This window comes from Macrobrachium nipponense, chromosome 47, assembly GCF_015104395.2.
Source record: "Macrobrachium nipponense isolate FS-2020 chromosome 47, ASM1510439v2, whole genome shotgun sequence".
NCBI classification, from domain to species: Eukaryota; Metazoa; Arthropoda; class Malacostraca; order Decapoda; family Palaemonidae; genus Macrobrachium; species Macrobrachium nipponense.
This window is the reverse complement of record NC_087222.1, coordinates 18,969,427-18,989,628: the sequence shown is the minus strand read 5'-3', so window position 1 is coordinate 18,989,628 and position 20,202 is coordinate 18,969,427. Positions and strand designations below refer to the sequence as shown.

The window sequence follows — 20,202 nt, the reverse complement described above, 5'->3', positions numbered from 1 at the left end:
GGCATTTTGACACCTGAAAAACAGTCTGGCATTCAGAACCAGTGACTATGATTTGCAGAATAGAAGACAAAAGTACAACATGCAGTGTAAAAGAATAATATCTATCCTCCATGAGTGCTCACATATGTTATGAGTCTACAAGAGAAAAACTGTTTCAACATCGTCTTTCTACTGAGTTAACACATTCATTCTAAGATGAATCTAATGAAAAACCCTAATAAAAAAAGACTTCTTGGAAACCAAGTGCAGATACAGGATATGACTTTTGAGACACCTTCATTCAAAACAAACGCAGGATTCAAGTTAAATAAAATCATGTAATAAAAACTACTTTGGACAAAGATCAGTAAACAGCTTCTGTCTAGTGTGAATTATCTTTGTCTTTTGTTGAGAGGACTTGTTTGAGAAAAACTTCTTGGCATAAAGAGCAACTATATGGTTTCTCTTTCGCTTATGTTATTCTTAATTTTCAATTTATATCAGGGGTGCAATGGACCCCAGCCTGGGGTCTATGGCTGGGCTAGTTTCTCGGTGTGTTTACCATTGCTTTGAGGGCAGCAATTTACACCTCATTTATACTGGGTAATTTCGTATACCTTGAAGATATTTTTTTTTTTTTCTCATATTTTTCTTTATAAGTCCTATTGCTCCTACCACTAAAGGTATTTTTTTCTATTTCCTTCAGTTCCCATGTGCTTTTCAGGTCATTCTTCAGGTCTTGGTATTTTGTTATTTGATGCCTTTCAGCTCTATTGAGGCCAAAGTCACTGGGTACTGTCACATCTATAATCTTTGCTATTTATTCCTTGTTCCAGATCACAACATCAGGTCTCATAGCACCTCCTTCTATATATATCTTCTTGTTGGAATTTCCTTGTCATAAAAGATGGCAACAGCCCTATTGGAGGTGACTGGATCTGGTTCATGCTCCTATACTTTTCCTTTTACTTCAGTTCTGTATACTTTACACACATTTTGTTGTGGTGGGCTGTGTAGTGACCATCTGCAAGCAGTCTTGCAGGCTGATATCAGATGACTAACACTCAATCACTGCTTGAAAAATCCTACATGGATCATTTGCTGATATGCTTGGCATTTTCTTGAAGCTCTTTGTTAGGAAGCCTTGATCTTGTGCTCCTATTATCAGTCTTTCTCCATCATAACCTAGATCTCCATTTCTTATACAGCTGAGTGACTCTTTGTTGTCTATGAAACTTTTTTCCATTTCTTGAAATCTTCCTGCTCTTCCATTGTCTTTCTACCTTTCCATTCGAAGTCTCTCCTCTCTGTGACTGTATTTCTGCTTGGTCTTCCTGGCTCGTTTTTGCTGGAGTCTGTTCAGTACCCTCGGTCTTCTATCAGATCTCCTGCAAAGTTCTTAGCCTGTTTTGTTATTGATGTTAGTTGGCTCAGGGCTCCATTATGGGGTTGGGCAACCTTTTTGATGTTTTCGTCCTCAGAGCTTTTCAAGTACTGCTATATACTTACTATTGTTGCTCTGTAGGCCTGGTTGATCTCAGTCAGGCCTAATCCACCTTCTCTGTGAGGAAGATATATTCTGTCCACACACTGGTGTCTGTATGTGACTTTGTGTAGGGTGAGAATCTTCCTGGTTTTAATATCCATCCTGTCTAACTCTCCTTGTGGCCAGTCTACAATGCCAAAACCATATGTCACCAGTGGTATTACCAGCTGGTTTATGGCAGTGATCTTGTTCTTTGATGTTAATTCTGACTTACGTATCTTCTTTCAACAGCTGATGCATTCTTTCTCTCATTTTCTTGTACTTCATATATCCCGTCTGCTATGACTCCTGTGACCCATTTGTAGGTTGTTCATAGACAGCAGATGACCCTATATTTGTTAGGGAGCTCAGTCTCAGAGCTCTTAGGGAGAAGATTGGTTCTTCCTGTTGTGAGCCACTCTGGTGATTCTTCTCCTTTCACTATTCTTGAAAAGGCTTGCACTTAAGTGTGGTGTAGTGCTGTGATCTTTTTAAGCCAGAAATTTTAGATCTTGCCTAGTCTTGGGGTCTTGAAATGAATATATTCTTTTAGTTTTGTTACTTTTTCTGTGATGAAGCTTACTGGTGGCATTTGCTGTTTAATTTCTGGCTTAGTTCTTCTTTGCCTGAATGGTGTCAATCCATGAATTCTCTTGGTGTTGTCTAGGGTCTTCAAAGAGTGGCTTCCAAAATCTCTCTAGGTCTCCCTTGCTTGGTGGTGTTCGTACCTCCACTGTTTCTTTCATGTTTCTATAAACAATCTTTGGATTTTCACCAAACTGCCTATTTATCTGTTTTGCTTTTATCTCCTGTTATTTTTTGTGGAGATTTGTGCAGCTAGGGGACTTTACTAGTGCCAATTTTCCACTTTGTTCATCCCCTATTCTGTATTATTCTTTATTTTCCTTATTTTTTGAGCAGATTTTTTAAGTGATATTGATCTGTCATATAGTTGGTCATTTGAGAAATCTCTGCCTTAACTGGTTTATTTTATCATATTGTTTCTTTTTCCTCTTCAGTATGTAATCTCATATGAACTTTAAGACTTTGTTTCTGGGAAAATGCTTTATCACATTCCTTGCAAATGAATGGTTTTTCTCCAGTATGTAATCTCATATGAAGTTTAAGACTTTGTTTGTTTCTGGGAAAATGCTTTTCCACATTCGTTGCATATGAATGGATTCTCTCCATGGTGGGATTCTCTATGAATTGTAAGATGATCTTTCCTGGGAAATGCTTTCCTACATTCCTTGCACACGAAGGGCTTCTCTACCAGTGTGGTTCTCATATGAATTGTAAGATGTGGTTTCTGGAAAATGCTTTCCCACATTCCTTGCCAATGAATGGCTTTTTCTCCGTATGTAATCTCATATGAACTTTAAGACTTGGTTCATGGAAAATGCTTTCCCACATTCCCTTGCAAATGAATGGCTTTTCTCCAGTATGTAATCTCATATGAACTTAAGACTTTGTTTCTGGAAAATGCTTTGTTCCCACATTCCTTGCAAATGAAATGGCTTTTCTCCAGTATGTAATCTCATATGAACTTTAAGACTTAGTTTATGGGAAAATGCTTTCCCACATTCCTTGCACATCGATGTCTTCTCTCATTGTGGGTTCTCATATGAATTGTAGATGTGGTTTTCTGGGAAAATGCTTTCCCACATTCCTTGCAAATGAATGGTTTTTCTCCAGTAATGTATCTCATATGAACTTTAAGACTTGGTTTATGGGAAATGCTTTCCTACATTCCTTGCACACGAATGTCTTCTCTCCATGTGGGTTCTCATATGAATTGTAAGGTGTGGTTTCTCGGAAAATGCTTTTCCCACATTCCTTGCAAATGAATGGCTTTTGTTTCTCCAGTATGTAATCTCATATGAACTTTAAGACTTAGTTTATGGGAAAATGCTTCTCCACATTCCTTGCAAATGAATGGTTTTTCTCCAGTATGTAATCTCATATGAAGTTTAAGACTTTGTTTCTGGAAAAATGCTTTTCCACATTCGATGCATATAAATGGATTTTCTCCAGTGTGGATTCTCATATGAATTGTAAGACTATCTTTCCTGGAAATGCTTTTCCACAATCCTGCACACGAATGGCTTCTCCCTGTGGTTGGGTTCTCATATGAATTGTAAAGATTGGTTTGGTTCTTGGGAAAATGCGTTTCCCCACATTTCTTTGCACATATATTATATGAAAATTCATCTCCCTTTCCTCAAAACATCTGTCTGCAATGTGTCGTCCACTGGGAAAAAAAAATTTATGCTTAAAAGTCTATAAAATACTGTACGTTTTTAATTTTAAAGGATTTCTATATAAAAGATATATATATATAAACACTAACTTCAAAATGAATAGAAATGTATTTGCTGTAAAAAAAAATAGTTTTCTAGGCTTCTTGATCACATTGTTCTGGTAACTGAGGCAGCGGACGAATTTCTGACGGAATGAAAACAACAGTAATTCTATCGAAACCTGATTGATGGCGGAGTGGAAGTGGAGACCAATCAAGTGGGGGGAATGAAGTGTGAGGAGAAAGAGAGAGAGAGGGCAGTTGGAAGAAGACTAGAGCGAATCGGGAGGCATCAGATGAATTAGGGAAATCAGCCTTCAAAACGCTTATGGAAACATAGAGGGAGATTGATGATGCTCATTTCGCTTCTTTATCAATCTTTCTTCTGTCTGTGGCTTCTTTTCTTCAGCTTTTAATTCATACAGAATCGTTCCTCATTCGTCCTCCTTAGTCTATGCTGATTATTGGAAGCATCATTTCCTTCATTTAGCTTATTTTCTGCTCGAAATAGGGAGAAAATCTGCCTTCAAATATGTCACTAATTGAAATAGTAGTTTGCACTCATTCCGCTTCATTCGATTAACCTTCAAACGGGCCATTTTCGGCTTTTAATTACTTTAGAATTTTTCTTAATAATTTATGTAGATTCTAGAAGCATAAGTTCCTTCATGTAGTGACACTTTATAACTCTGAAATATGGAAACTATCAAAACTATCATCAAAATGAGAGAGAGAGAGAGAGAGAGAGAGAGAAGATATTCTTGACCCAGTACACAAATGAGCTTCAGGTGCTGCCAACAATTTAGCTTTATACATAAATTTAGACACATTCAACTGTCCTGTCACAGGCCAAACGTCCTAATTCTAATGTTCCTGTTAATATCAACGATACTAGTTGAAGGTCCAAGTATGCCAGAGCCTGAGGGAAGACTACAGGAAGTCCAGGAACCAGCAGTCGACGGGAGAAACAGTACAATATTATCCATCATGCAAGTTTAATGACGGGTAGTAAGTAACGGTTTTGTTGCCGAAGAACCTCCTTGCATAAGTCAGTTATTTTGTAGTCGTCTTAAAGAACTTTAGTCTAGAATTGTGCAAATTATGTTGAAACCCAATGGAAAAAAATTCTCTACAATAACTGCCTACTTTGGTTAGGCCCTCGGTTTTTTCCATTCGACTTAACAACAGGGTGCCATAATATGGCTTTGTAATAGGTACCTTATTCCAACGCTTGACCTTCCACACAGCTTTAAACCGGTGACACTAGTGGTTAAATGAAGGTTAGGACAGTGAAACTAAAGTCTTAACATTAGTTATTCTGTAAATTAGCCATATCATATCTACTACGAGTATATTTACCACCTACAATGTTCATTCATTACTGAAGTTCTGAAACAAAGTGGCAAGGGTTACCTTTGTCACCTGTATGGCAAGGCATAATAAGTAGCTTTAAATGTTATAAGCGTAATAACCCCAAGAACTTAAAATCTCTGTCAATATGCCTTTAGTCATACCTTCAACTATTTGGGATAATAGTAGGTATTGATAACTTCCCCTCAACTCAAGTGTCAAGATAATAGTTTAGATATTTTTTGTTTCCACACTTCATTATGCAGAGGCCATACAAGCATCAAGATAAAACTCAGTCTTCGAGAGATCTTCAGGTAAAAGAAGAAGTCTTCCTCTGACTTTTTCCAATGAGGGAAGAGACGTAGCCCCACCACAAAATATGCTGAGATGATCTGAGAGTTAAAAGACAGTAGGCAAATATAACCAGTGGGTTTGTCCATTGCAAAACTTAACTGCATCGGTCATCAGTTCCAGCATGTGACAGCTGGATCCATTCTCTGCCCAAAGCAGAATGATGAAGGGGCAGAGAAGAGAAGCCAGTCACTCCCTCATTCATTCTCCCATCTACACAATGGCATATCTAAGAACGAGAGCAACCTTTTCCTGATAAAGGAGCTGGGTAAGCTACACAATTTGTTGCGCAGCCACCACAGGTCTGAAGGAATAGTTAGCAGAGTCATTTTTTTTAGAGGTTAACTACCAGCTACAGAAACAGTCATTTTTGCAGTCTAAATTAAGAGGTAGCTAACCTAGTAAGGTAGTCAAGTTTTAAACTTCTCCCTCATAGTAGGATGTGTTTGTTGGTTTTGTAATATTCTGTTTTTATTCAGACTTTTTAATCTGATTCGATTTATCAAAGAAAATAATCCTGCAAAGTGAATAGTAGAGTCATCGACACAGTTCACCAAAGGCAGCTGTTATGTGAATGAAGTTGGTGCATTGGGACCACAAGGAAAGATGCACTTCAATTGGGAAAAGTGCACTGGGACCAGATACTCGGTGCATTCAGGACCACATCATGGTGCATTCATTCACGTTTGCAGCGTAGAATATTATCTGATATTATTTAAGTTTTAACAGGGTCAAATGAAAAATTGTACGTATGTATAAACAATTTTTATTATTTTTTAATATTTTAAAAGTTTATAGAATGAAAAAAAAGAGGTTTAATCTAATCAGAATAAGACATTACTTTAGTCATTTACATAACAAGTCTAGTCTTCTCAACACTTCAGACTGGTTAACCTAAAACAAAATACTACACAGTCCACTGTAGTATTCAGAGTGTGAATACAAGGCATTAGGATTTACTTACAATGCTGTAGCACATACTTTGTAGAAGATTAAAAACCAAAAGAACCATATAATGAAAATAATCAAATAAAACTGCACCTAAATTTCATTGAAGTTTAATGAAGGATCAATCCCTTCTATTTGCCACTAAGAATAACATTTCATTGAAACATTCAAGCTTACAACTCATATACAAGTGCATATATGCACAATGCTGAATAACAAAAGGAAGAAAACTTCGTGTCAGCCAAAGACAATAATAATTCTTTATTTGGAAATCATTCAAATAATACTCAGGAACAAGAAAAGTAGAGAAGACAAAGGAAAGTTTCTTAACCTAGCACTGTACAGTGTTCATTGAGAACAATTGTAAGAAAAAACCAGTCATTTACTTTACCTTTGCATAAAGGTTAAAGAGCCATTTTGCATCAAATTCACTCTGGCTCTGCCCTGACTTCCAATAAAGACTCTGCAAATGAAGAGCCTTCATCTGCATTTTCAGTGAGACCCTCCTTCAGATTCTCCTTCTCTTCTTTGAGTAACAGCAATGATGATGGTCATGAACTGGATCATAAAAATATAAATATGGTTTTTCTTTTTATCATCCCTTAGGTTGCTGTTGCCCTTTTTTCTATAGATTTTGCAGACAAGTTCACAATAATTAACTCCACATCAAGTGCAACTTATTTTGGGGTGCAAAACCTTGCTCGGTGGTGTTCGTACCTCAACTGTTTCTTTTGTCATATTCCTATAAACAATCTTTGGATTTTCAACAAACTGCCAATTTATCTGTTTTACTTTTATCTTCTGTTGTTTGTTTCTTATTTGTGAAACTAGGGCCTTTTTTTCCACTCACTTGTTCGTCCCCTATTCTGAATTTTTCTTTATCTTCCTTATTTTCTTGAGCAGATTTTGTGAGAGATTTTGATCTCTCATATAGTTGGTGATTTATTAGATCTCTGCCCTTAACTGGTTTATTTTATCATGTTGTTTCTTTATCCTCTCCAGTATGGAACCTCATATGACGTGTAAGACTTCCTTTCTGGGAAAATCCTTTCTCACATTCCTTGCACATGAATGGCTTCTCTCCAGTGTGGATTCTCATATGACTTGTAAGATGTTGTTTGTGGGCAAGTCCTTTCCCACATTCGTTGCACATGAATGGCTTCTCTCCAGTATGCAACCTCATATGACTTGTAAGACTTGATTTGTGGGAAAATGTTTTCCCACATTCCTTGCACATGAATGGCTTCTCTCCAGTATGCAATATCATATGACTTGTAAGACTTGATTTGTGGAAAAATGCTTTCCCGCATTCCTTGCAAATGAATGGCTTCTCTCCAGTGTGGATTCTCATATGACTTGTAAGACTTGATTTGTAGGAAAATGCTTTCCCACATTCCTTGCATATGAATGGCTTCTCTACAGTATGCAATATCATATGACTTGTAAGATTTGATTTGTGGGAAAATGATTTATCACATTCCTTGCACATGAAAGGCTTCTCTCCCGTATGGATTCTCATATGACTTGTAAGACTTGGTTTATTGGAGAATGGTTTCCCACATTCCTTGCATATGAATGGCTTCTCTACAGTATGCAATCTCATATGACTTGTAAAAATTGATTTCTGGGAAAATGATTTATCACATTCCTTGCACATGAAAGGCTTCTCTCCCGTATGGATTCTCATATGACTTGTAAGACTTGGTTTATTGGAAAATGCTTTCCACTTCCTTCTTGCACATGAATGGCTTCTCTCCAGTGTGGATTCTCATATGACTTGTAAGATGTTGTTTGTGGGAAAATGTTTTCCCACATTCCTTGCACATGAATGGTTTCTCTCCTGTATGGATTCTCATATGACTTGTAAGATTTGGTTTCTGGGAAAATGCTTTCCCACATTCCTTGCAAATGAATGGCTTCTCTACAGTATGGATTCTCATATGACGTGTAAGATGTTTTTTCTGAGAAAATGCTTTACCACATTCCTTGCACACATAAGGTTTCTCTCCTGTATGGATTCTCATATGAACTATAAGAGGATGTTTCGAGGAAAATGTTTTCCCACAGTCATTGCATATGAATTTTTCTCTGGAAGGATTTGTGATATCATTTGTAAGATTAATTCTCTTGTAAAATGCTTTATCACAGTCAGCTGATCTGAAAGGCTTCTCTCCATTGTCACGGATCCTTCTTTCTTGTTTTACTTCCTTTTTGCAAGTTTGTAGATGTTTTTTTCATTCACTATTGAATTCATTTCATATGAATATTCAATCATCTTCATTAGACTCACAGAATTCCTCTGGTTCTATTTTGATGTCCATCAATGGATCCTCTGGCTCTATTTTGATGTCCATAAATGGATCCAGACAAAAAGTCTTCATCACTGGTTCCGCTAAAGGCAACCAAGTTGCTGTTTTCTTGATTTATGGAAGGTAGTGATAATGCACCTTCAGTTTCACTTTTCAAAGGAAATTTTAAATTTTAAAGAATGTTCTGGATTCCATTTTAGCCTTATGTCCTGTCCTGTTCTGTAATGACAATGTGTTCAATTCCGAACTCTTAACACACAAATGTTTACAAATAATTACCGAATAAATCTGTTAAAAATTAAGTAAATTATCTTGAAGGACTACAACCAGATGTCACTGCTGATGTTATGAATCTAATATTCAAAACAACTTTTACTTGTTGTTTAAATTTGTTAAATGCACGTACAATAATTCACTGTTGTCTCAAACACTTTAAGAGTTGCTATTGGTAATGTTCCATGTAGTACCGTTTTAAGCAACATGCATTTCCCAAAATCCTGATGCTAATCAAAACTGACGAAGGGAAGGAAGATTCTTCTGAGGGAGAATCTGAAATCAAACAATGCAACACAGAGTTAGGAAACATAATGCCAGAACTGAAGCAGCAAAATAATAAATCAAATTCAGTTCAGGTTCCCATAAAGGTCTCAGGCCGATTAACAAAGCATGCATTTGATTGTTCTATCCAAACATGAATACAATCATACCAAACGTTGTCCAGACACAGCATCAAAACATTCCTGAGGCAACAATGCAACAATAGATTAACAGTTAGTATTGACGCCCACCCACCTCACATCTATAAACCTTCTTAGCTTGACATTAGAATACAAATTACTTATGAACATATCTTATCAACAAATCAAAAGCCAAGAATAGAAAATTCAAGAGACAGCATAAGAGTTTTGTGTTGGGGGTAACAGCAGGAAGGGTAAAGTACACAGCAAATGCTTAATTATATGTGATCCAGCTATACATAACACCATATTATCCACAGATGCGGTAGATATTAATAAAAAAAATAGTAAGGGTCAATTGAGTAGTAATTTGAAGAGAGATGAAATTTTTCAAATTAGTTCCACTGATTGTTATTGTGGATACAATACATGAGTAGCTATTATGACCAGCAACACTGATGACAGTCTTGGAAGGTATGTGCTGCTACATTTCTTCAATATGACATTTTTTTCAGAGCTATATGAACCAGAGCTTTTTATGAAGGAGTATCTTTCAGTGCATGATGGAAATGGATTAACTGGTGGTTAAGAAGAGTGAGTAAAGTTCATGAACAAAGAGGGGTGGCTTTGATGGTAGATGATATAAGGTTTTGGTTTGCATACCTATGGAAATTTCATATCACAGCATTTCCTCGATTAGTGTATCTGCATATGCATGGCTTGCGACTTGGCAATATAATCACATTTAACTCCAGCCCTACCAAAATTTACATGAATGTATACATACATAAATAAAAATGAATACAGTAAAAAGCCCTTTCCCTTTTGTTTCAATGCTGCAAAAGTGGAATAACTACAAAATTTTTTAAGTAGTGTGTATTTTTCCTAATATACAACAAACCAGAAGGTCTTCACATATGGATATAATTGCAGCATAAGCTGGGAAAACAGCTGTTTAACTTTAAATAAAGTGGTTAACTTGATGGAAGGATTCTCAGTAAATCTCTGAACTGACTGGTACCTCAATTCACCTGGGCCTCCTTCCTGGTCATGTAGAGCAGAGGAAGGAGTCCTGTGCGTCTGGCATGTTGAGCTTATGTGCTGTTCAGCTGTCTGACTTCTGGACCTTTCGAATTAATGGGCATGTAATGTATTGCTTCATTGATTCAAAAAGGTTTTGGATGAACCTATAGTGTTTTGCTTTATTGTCAGTCCCTCTCTCCCTTTGCTAGAGAGAGGGGATGGACATTCATCTATTAATCTACGGACTTCTAGATTATAGACAGGGTACAGTACTTAGTTATGTAGCTCACCTGCACGCCCATTCAGCATGTGACGATTCGCCAACCTTCCCTCTGCCCTGCAGGCAAGGAGGGGTATAAAAAGAGAAAGGGAGGAGGCCAGTCACTCACACTCTCTTTGTCACTAAGAACACCTTAGGCGAGATGCTACCTGTCCCTCTAGGGGAGCTGGGTGAGCTACGCAATTTGTTAAGTAGCCACCACAGGAATTAAAAGGTGTCCATGGACCCATGGGCAACATCCCAAAGGTAGAAGGAGTGAATGAATGAAATGGTGCGGTTTCATGAACACACTCCCACCCTTAGTACTATTGGAACCGACAGGTTCTTCCAGAATGCTAGGGGATTGACCAATGCCCGAACCTTCTAAGCTCTTACTCAGAAAGTACTCCTATCTACCTCATCAGAAGTACTGCACACTCCCTTGATTTTCTCACAAATCCACAAAGAAACTATTTTCTTGGACACCTCTTCCTTGGTTGAGCCAGCACTAACAAAGAGTCGTCGACATTGAGGACGGAGATGTTGGGAAACCTCTCTAGAAAGCACCACAATACTCGAACTGGACACAGTAGCATATTCTCTTGATCACTATCAGCAAAGTCCTCTAGGAAGGGGATCAAAAAGAACTCTAATCCGGTGTCAGGAACCAATGGATTCTGAGTCTTCGTTACGAATTCTGGGACAAACTAGAGTGTGACAGATCCTCATCCTTCAAGTGTTTTAACATTGAAGGAAAGTCAATGATGTTCACCAACTCTCTTTGCCAATGCCAGGGTAAGCAAGAACACAGGTCAGATCCCTGTCTGATGGTTCTTGTAAAGGCAAGGGTACACAAGTCAGGCTCCGTAAGACAAGAGCCACATCCCACTCCGGGGGACTGAATTCCCTGGGAAGGCTAAACTGTTTGAAGTTTCTCAACAGCATGGGGATCTCCACAAGGAAGAGATATCGACACCCTTTAAGCAAAGGATTAGTCCAAGGGCAGCTCTGTAGCTCCCGACAGCTATGACGAAGAGATACTTCTCTCAGTGAAGAAAGACAAGAAAGTCTGCTACCTGCTGAAGAGGAGATCCGACCAGAGAGATACCCCATCAATGACACCAATCACAGAAGATAACCTTTTCCCCTAGTACGCAGCTGCTGAAGATTTACAAAGGTATCCAGAAATCTTGGTTGTTGTGTGATGAGAAAAAACCTCTTGCTCACAGGAGATGGTGGATAGTCTCCAGGTATGAAGTGACAGTTCTCTACAGCCTGGCTATACCTTTTCTATGAGCGGCTAGTACAGCAGGTTATGCCAAGGGGGAATCTCTCTTGGTACCTAGGAAAGTAGAGCTAGCAGGTCCAGATACCACTCGGCATGTGGCCACTTGGGAGCTGCAGGGTCATCTTGAGATTTGGGGTGATCATGACCCTGTTGATCACCAATGAATCAGACAAAATGGGGGAAAAGCATAGGCCTTGGAGATTGTCCCATGGGTGTTGAAAAGCCTCTCCTATTGCTGCCCCTGGGTCCAGCACAAAAGAACAGAACACCAGGAGCTTTCCATTGTGCCAGGTTGCAAAGAGGTCTATAGCTAATAAGCCCCCAAAATCGAACAATCTTTCTACATGTCTTATCAAGTCCTGCCTTGTGAAAGCCTTAGGCTCTGGGGTGGGTGCTTCTTCTTCTTCCTCTATTATCTGCTTCTCCAGTTGTATCAGGTCCTCAGCAGATAACTCCTCGCCATGAGACTCCAGCAGCTCTGTAACATCATCAACCTCCATCTCAAATTGATTTCCTTACTCAGGCAACAACGTTCTTGACAACTAGCTGAACTGTGTCTCAAACCCATGGAAATCATTCACAAATTGAGGACAAATTTGCTTCCAGACACCATTCATGTTTGTTTGCTTAACCTCCTCCCAGGAATTAGCAATGTTCTTTACAGACATCAAGGATGTTGTAGGATTTCCAAAAGTCCTTCAGAGTCAAGTCCTTCTTGGTTTTTCAGTTGCCTGTAAAGCCATAGCAATTGTCCTTCGTAGGTAGTAGGCCTTGAACGAAGCAATCACTCCTTGGTCCATAGGCTGTAAAAGGCCGTGGTATTAGGTGGAAGGTAAACCACCTTGACATTAGGGTTGAAGTCTCCCAGCTGGGCAGGGTCCGTGTCCAGGGGTTGTCCAGCACTAGCAACACCTTAAAGGGGATACCCTTGGAGGCGCAATACCGCTCCACACTTGGAACAAAATGGTGTTACGAACCAGTCCTCAAACACTGGCAAGTGTCACCCATGCCTTCTTGTTGGACTTCCAAATTACTGGTAGTTGACCCTTCCAAATGCCCTTGAGTGCCCTTGGATTTTCAGCCTGATACACCAACAAGGGCTTCAGTTTGAAGTCGCCAGCAGCATTACCCCCAAGAAGTAAAGTTAGCCTCTCCTTGCTGGCTTTATGACCGGGTTGTGCTGACTTCTCCTCCTTGGCGGATGTAAGTGCGGTTAGGCATACGTTTCCAAAACAAACCTGTCTCGTCTACGTTAAACACTTGCTGAGCAGAATAACCCCCCTCCTTAATTATCTCAGACAACGCTTTAGGAAATTCACTCGCTGCTTTCTCATCCCCACTAGCAGCTTCACCTTGCAATTTAAGGTTATGGTAATTGGCCCGAGCCTTAAATCGCATAAACCAACCCCTACTAGCCACAAACTCTTCACTTTCACTTCTCTCCCCCTTTTCTTTTTTTCACGCTTCAAAACACTCTTTTCGCCTTCTCCTGAATCAAGCATAAGGCCCTGACTGGGATACGCCGTTGATTTTGGTCTTCCAACCAAGCACCAATAACCTTTCCATTTCAATTATTAGATCCACTACGCTGCTTAGTTATCACTGTCGCTTTCATAGGAGCAGATCCTTTCACATGTTCAACGATGCGCTCTTTATCTTTGATAATGGTAGCAACGGTCGAACGGCTAAGGCCAAGCGAGCGGCCAATGTTTGTTGGCGTTTCTCCCTTCTCAGATCGCTTTATAATGTCCACTTTAATTTCCATGGTGATGGCCTTTCTTTTCTTCGATGCACTACCATCAGAAGAGTCCGCCTTGCGCTTGGGAGCCATAACAAAGAGCAAAAAAGTTACAAAAACGATACAACACGAGGGAGAGAGAGGCAGTGTAAACAACCAAAATGGCGTATGGGCGAGGAATGAGCGTAGCGAAGCGACGCCGTCCTCTCCCACAAAGCGTATTCTCCGCCGTGCGCGCCCGGAACTAGTTCGCGTTTGTTTACGTTGCTTACGACGCTAAACCGCGTAAGACGGAACGACGCAAAATATTATTTTTATATTTTTATGGGGGCGCGTTCGTAACCACGAAACATCATAAGTCGAGACCAGCGTAACCCGAGGACTTACTGTACCAGGTTGGCCCACAGGTTTGCCGTCTGGTGGGCGAGGAAGGAGATGGCTCTTCCTCCAGACTGGCAAAGCCTCCTGAAAGCCGAGTCTTCTTCGGGAGAAATTCCCCCGGAGTTGGCTGCGACATTAGACACTGTGAGGGACCACAGGTCTATCCAGGAGACGGCCTGGAAAGCTGCCATGGCAGTGGATTCCAGGCCCAGTGCCTCTTGCTGCGAGAACCATAGGTTCTCAGACAGGAGCTGCTGCAGAGACACACCCGTTGTTAGCCTGGCTAACTTCGGGTTTACCTGTTTGGGCGGCATCGGATCTTCTGACGGCACGTAGAATTGCCGCTGTCGCAGTAGAGGAGGTGGAAGCAGCTTGCTCGATCTGCTTGACCTGAGAGAGCCTTCCTGTCCGGAGACAAGAGACTCAACCTGGTTCAAGACAGAGTTGGCCAGCTCTGATCGCGGCAACCCCACCGTCGGTTTGGGTTCCCTCTTCGGGCCCCAAAACGACTCGAGCCGGGACGTGGGCTCAGAAGGTGGGAGCGGCAACCCTTCCCCGAGGTCGTTGTGCTGACGAATCAGCGCAATAACCTCGGCAAAGTTCCTCTGGATCTCGGGAGTCACTGCATCCTGAGGAGTAGGACCGTCCAGTCCCTCGAACAGGAGCACCTCCCGAGACCCTCCCCCCTCAAGGGGGGAACGGCGACAGACCCCTCTCGGTCTCCTCCAGCCACTTGCACGTACGTCCTGGCCGGTCCAAGAACCGTGCCTGGCACGTACGGCGTCGTGACGGGATCATGAGGGGCGCACCCCTCACGATCACTCCGCAATACCTCGCTCCTCCCGGTGTAACCCAAGGAGGTTGAAGGTACGGGAGAGGCAGACCTGACGCTCCCCCCCCGCTCGCTGGCAGGACCAGCCGGCTTGGAGGGCTGCAGGCGATCGCCAACCCGCGGTGACAATCGAGCTGCAGGCCTGGTCGAGCCGTCTTCCTTGCGGAGAACGGCTGGACTGAGCACAGCGGCCCCGGTCTCATGTGTCAGATGAGCTGCTGCTGGATGCCGTACCCGCACACTCCCTGTGAGGGTGACGGTTGGGCGACCTGCAGAGCTCACTGTCACGGTGAGACCGGTGCTTGTCCTCACGGCGCGTCTGGCACCGGCGATCGGGGGGACCTCTTCCCAGCCTCGGCACGTGGACGGTCAGAGACCGTCACGGCACCCCGGGTAGCCAGCTGGTCGCCGCGAGAGCGAGAGCTGGCCTGGTGAGAGTCGCCTGAGCGGCTGTCACCAGTCTTCCGCTCCGTGCCGTGAACCTGACGTCGAGCGAGCTCTGGCGTCTAGTTCTTGGCTGCACGGTCGCTGGCAGGCGACCGTACACTCGGTACCTCTCGCGAACGAGAGGCCGAGACGGAACCTGATGCAGTGGCAGAGCCTCTGGCACCAGGCGAGGAAGTACCGGTGTTAGCCGGTACTCCTCTGGTCCCCGTAGTCTTCTTCCTTGCGGAAGAAGAGACGGGCCCTGCTCCCGAAGGAGCAGGAGGACCAACAGAAGCACCCCCTGTCTCACCGGAGCAAGACGGGCCCTGAGAAGCTCCCGAAAGAGACTTCTTAGGAGGGGAGGAGGCAAACTTCTTCTTCAGCTTGGAAGCCTTAGAAGTCGAAGGGGGAGAGGCGGCAGACGACGATGACGAAGACGACGACGACGACACCTTCCTCTTCTTCTTCGTCAGCTTCCTCAGGACCGACGTTAAGTCTACCATCCAGGGCAGAGCCGGGGCTGCTGTTGCCGAAGCAACAGGGCCCGGACGCACCTGTCCGGAAAGACCAACGTCGGGTACAGCAACGCCACGAGCAGGAACAACCTCGGCAGGGGCAGGCATCACAGGAACAGCAGGCACAGTCACGGCAGGAACAGTCGGCAACGTCTCAGTCACAGCAGGCACAGTCATCGGCATCTGGGTGGGTACGGCAGGCACGGCAGGCGGCACGTCCAACACAGGAGGACGGACCAGCGACACCGATATCCTTGGCACCGGCGGCAGGTCCAGGGGCGAGCTCTTCAGGCACTGGAAATCAGGTCTCGGCAACACGGCAAACCCGGGCGGCGACAGCACACTCCCCCGTGTCACGGCAATCGGACCCTGTACAGAGGTGGTTGGAGTTACCGACACTGCGTGAGGAGAATACACCAAATGTGGGGGAGCGGCATAACCTGGAGTGGTCAACGTAGTGGTGGTGGTGGTCACCGTGGCATGCGTGACTGCGCCAGCGCCAGCAAGATGATATAAGAGCCCCTGGACACTGGGCACGCCCTGCAAGCCCAATGAAGCCCACACCTGGCCAAGGTCGTCCCTCGCAGCAGAAGCACCTGGGGAAGCAAAGGTCGGGTTAGTACGGGGGGTCTCAACCCGCTCGCGGGAAGTGGACGAACGGATAGAGGACCCTGAATACAACTCAACGTCGGGGTACCAAGCGCCCTCCTCCACACTCGACAGATCGGGTGAGGAGAAGGACCTGGAAACCCCCCCCCAGGGGGAAGGTGCCATACGTGGGAGCTGAGCAGGGCGGGGGCAAGAAAGACGACGAAGTGTCCGTTACCAAAGGAGTCGCGGGTGAGCTTTCCGACGACTCCTTTGCAGGCCTTCGCTTCTTCCTGCCCTTGTACAAGCCCCACTGCACCTCCGACCAATCAATACACACATCACAGGGCTCGGAGTGGGAGCACTCGCGCCCCCGACACCGAGCACACAAAACATGGGGGTCGATTTCAGGAAAACTGCGGAACTTACCGCACTTACGCCCCTCAGTCCCAGGGCACAGTCGCCGGACAATTGGAGGGCGAGGAGAATCCATGATCGACCAATAAATTTACTTGATATAAAGTAATGCAAGAAAATTATTGTACTTACAGTCAGTTTCGCTACCAAAACAGAACAAGAAAACACAACCATACAAAAGCAAACGACGGTGTTGAAGCGGGGCAGAGAGCGAAGAAACACATCCACACGCTGTGAGGCCAAAAGCAAAAGTGATTGTTTACCTCCCAGTCGCGCGGCGCGTGTCTGTCGGACAAGCAGTTAACTACCGAACCCCTTGTTTGAAAGCTTACGACCTATCCAGCTGCCGCTAGTAACCTTCCTATTGTAAAAGGACCGAAGGTTTGTATTCCGTGTCGGAACAATATACACATTTTGGTCTTAATTCACTCAAAATTGCACTTGAACCACATTGCTGTTCCTGGTTCCTAAGCGTTCACTCCACAAACACACTTACGGGCAGCACACAAGTTTATGGGGTTTACAAGGTTACTTGGAAAGAGATAAACGAGACCTTTCTCAGGTCTGATCTCGAAAGAGAGAACAAAACACAATAAAAGAAAATAACACAAAATATAATAATAAAAAATAGCTTTAACAAATTGTTAACAATTGTTTACTTTACTCATTATTTAGTTTAACTTTACTTTGTTACTTCAAAATGTTTATTTAATTCATGTCTATTATTCCTTTTTTGCAACCAAATTACCCCAAAAAATTAGATATTTCTGAAGTACATTCAAGCAGACAACGGCAAAATGGCCCATCGTTGCCGATCTAGTGAAGCTTCCCACATACGCTGATGCATTTACAAACTGTTTCCATGAATTATAGTTGTCATAGTAATGCAATAATGATAAAATTGCTCTAATATGTATATATATATATACTACAAATAGATACGCTAATTTCACTTATTTCCCCGGTTTTGTGCAAGTCTTATACCCAGTTTGGAAGGTAAACACATACCAATTGGCAACACTCATAAACAATTGAAGAGCGCGAAGAATGCCGGAGGTACCATCACAAGCAAAATTGTTGATATTTGAGTCAGGAATCTAGTTACGTTTTCAACAACGAATATTTTCAAATTAATAATCATGAATAGTATGTAAAAATATTTATGCAATTCATGACCTTATACTGCCGTTTAACTATTTATTTAAATAATTATCTAGTGCACACTTCTTCTTCTTCTTCCTACCAAAAATCGTAGTTTCCTTAAAAAAGTAGTGGTTGGAAGTCATTGCTATCATTGTTGTGATGAAAGTGCCCCAGCGTCTATGGGTACAAGTGGTGTGCAGATTTAGCACAGGAAATGGGAAGTTTGTTGAACACAAGCAACTCCACAAACATCGAGATGGCGTCAATCTTCGAAATATGACAATTTGTCCAAAATTGCATTTTTCCTAACTATACAAACCTGAGGTCCTTTTTACAATAGGAAGGTTACTAGCGGCAGCTGGATAGGTTGTAAGCTTTCAAACAAGGGGTTCGGTAGTTAACTGCTTGTCCGACAGTGCACGCGCCGCGCGACTGGGAGGTGAAGAATCACTTTTGCTTTAGGCCCAAGCAAAAACTGCAGAGTGAGGGGTGGCATGAGGTGGGGCTATGTGTAAAAGGACCTCAGGTTTGTATAGTTAGGAAAAATGCAATTTTGGACAAATTGTCATTTGTTCCGACACGAGATACAAACCTTCGGTTCCTTTTTACAATAGGAAGACTCATTCTTGGTGGGAGGAATCTGAGTCTTTTGTGAACAGACTGGTGTTCGCCCAACCTTGGAATGCCTCCCTGGTCGTAAGAGCGAGGGAGGGATCCAAGCCTCTGTCCGATTGATCGGGGTGTGCACCGCAGGATCAATGGTCAGACCTCTGGACCAAGTACAGGCGGTCCCTGGGTTACGACGGTTTCCGGCTTACGACGTTCCGAGTTACGACGCTTTTTCTTAAATATTCAATGGAAAAATCCGTCCTGGGTTACAACGCTTGTTCTGAGGTTACGACGCTTGTTCCGAGGTTACGACGCTGATGCTTCCGACGCTCCGAGTTAACGACGCTTTTAAAAAAATGCATGCTATGATAAAAATCCTTTATAGTTTAGCACAGTATATAATAAAAATGATATTGTTATGATACAATAAAGTTTCATACATACTTACCTGGCAGATATATACATAGATGGGACGACGGAGTCTTAGCTATGTATATATCTGACATGTGAGTTGATTGTATGAAAATATGTTTTTGGTTACATTACAACAAAATTTTGAGGTTATGATGATTTTCGACACTTTTTATGTCGTATTTTTTGTTTTTAAATTTTTTTAGAGTGACGCCTCATATGCGGAACTAGTTTCCGAGCGAATGAATGATACACTAGCTTGGGATGCACAGTTTAAAACAGTCCAAAAACGCAAATAATGAAAAAATCATTGCTTGTTTCAAGTACATAATTAAAAAAACTAAGTTTCTGGTTAGATTACAACGCAAATTCCAAGGTTACTGCGTTTTTTTTATGCTTTTTAACGATACCTCATACACAGAACTAGTTTCTGAGCAGAGGCGCATAAATTAATTAACGCTATTGAAACTGTATGGTAAATTGACCGAACAACGACCTCGAACGGTCGAGGACACTAAGCGTAATAATACCAAACAACGCCACCTCAATCGCGTGCTTGCCTGCATATCACTAGTTGTGTGCTGAGACGGTTCTGTTTTTCATTGCTTTTTTTTGCGCAATTAATATGGCTCCTAAACGCCAGAGTACTTCCTCCGATGATAGTTCATCCAAGAAGAGGAAGGTCATCACCATGGAGGTAAAATATGACGTGATCAAGCGTTCGGAGAAGGGACAAACTAACACCGAGATAGGTCGTTCTTTAGGGTTGAGCCGGACGACCGTGGTAACCATTGTGAAGGACAAGGAACGTATTCTTAAGCACGTTAAGGATGCTGCGCCGATGAAGTCAACGGTGATTAACAAGAAGCAACGTAGCCAGAGCATTGTTGAAATGGAGAAATTGCCTCATGATGATGGCTGGAAGACCAGAACCAGCGAACGTGTTCCAGTGAGCTTAAGTGTGATCCAGGAGAAGGCTAGAGCGCTGCATGAGGCAGTAGTGAAAAAGTTTGGAGAAGGCAGTGCTGGTGGTGAATTTACCGCGAGTAGAGGTTGGTTTAACCGTTTTAAGGCTCGTGCAAATTTGCATAATGTGAAGCTGCAAGGTGAAGCTGCTAGTGCTGATAGCGAAGC

General features: G+C 42.5%; 1 protein-coding gene and 1 pseudogene across 4 annotated transcripts in view; both read right to left on the bottom strand.

Annotated features, from left to right (window-relative positions):
• Positions 1-20,202, bottom strand: part of LOC135204742 (zinc finger protein OZF-like) — a 569,882-nt gene that overhangs the window by 249,375 nt on the left and 300,305 nt on the right. The gene's annotated exons all lie outside the window — the stretch shown is intronic.
• LOC135204741 (gastrula zinc finger protein XlCGF8.2DB-like) lies at positions 6,660-8,665 on the bottom strand (annotated as a pseudogene).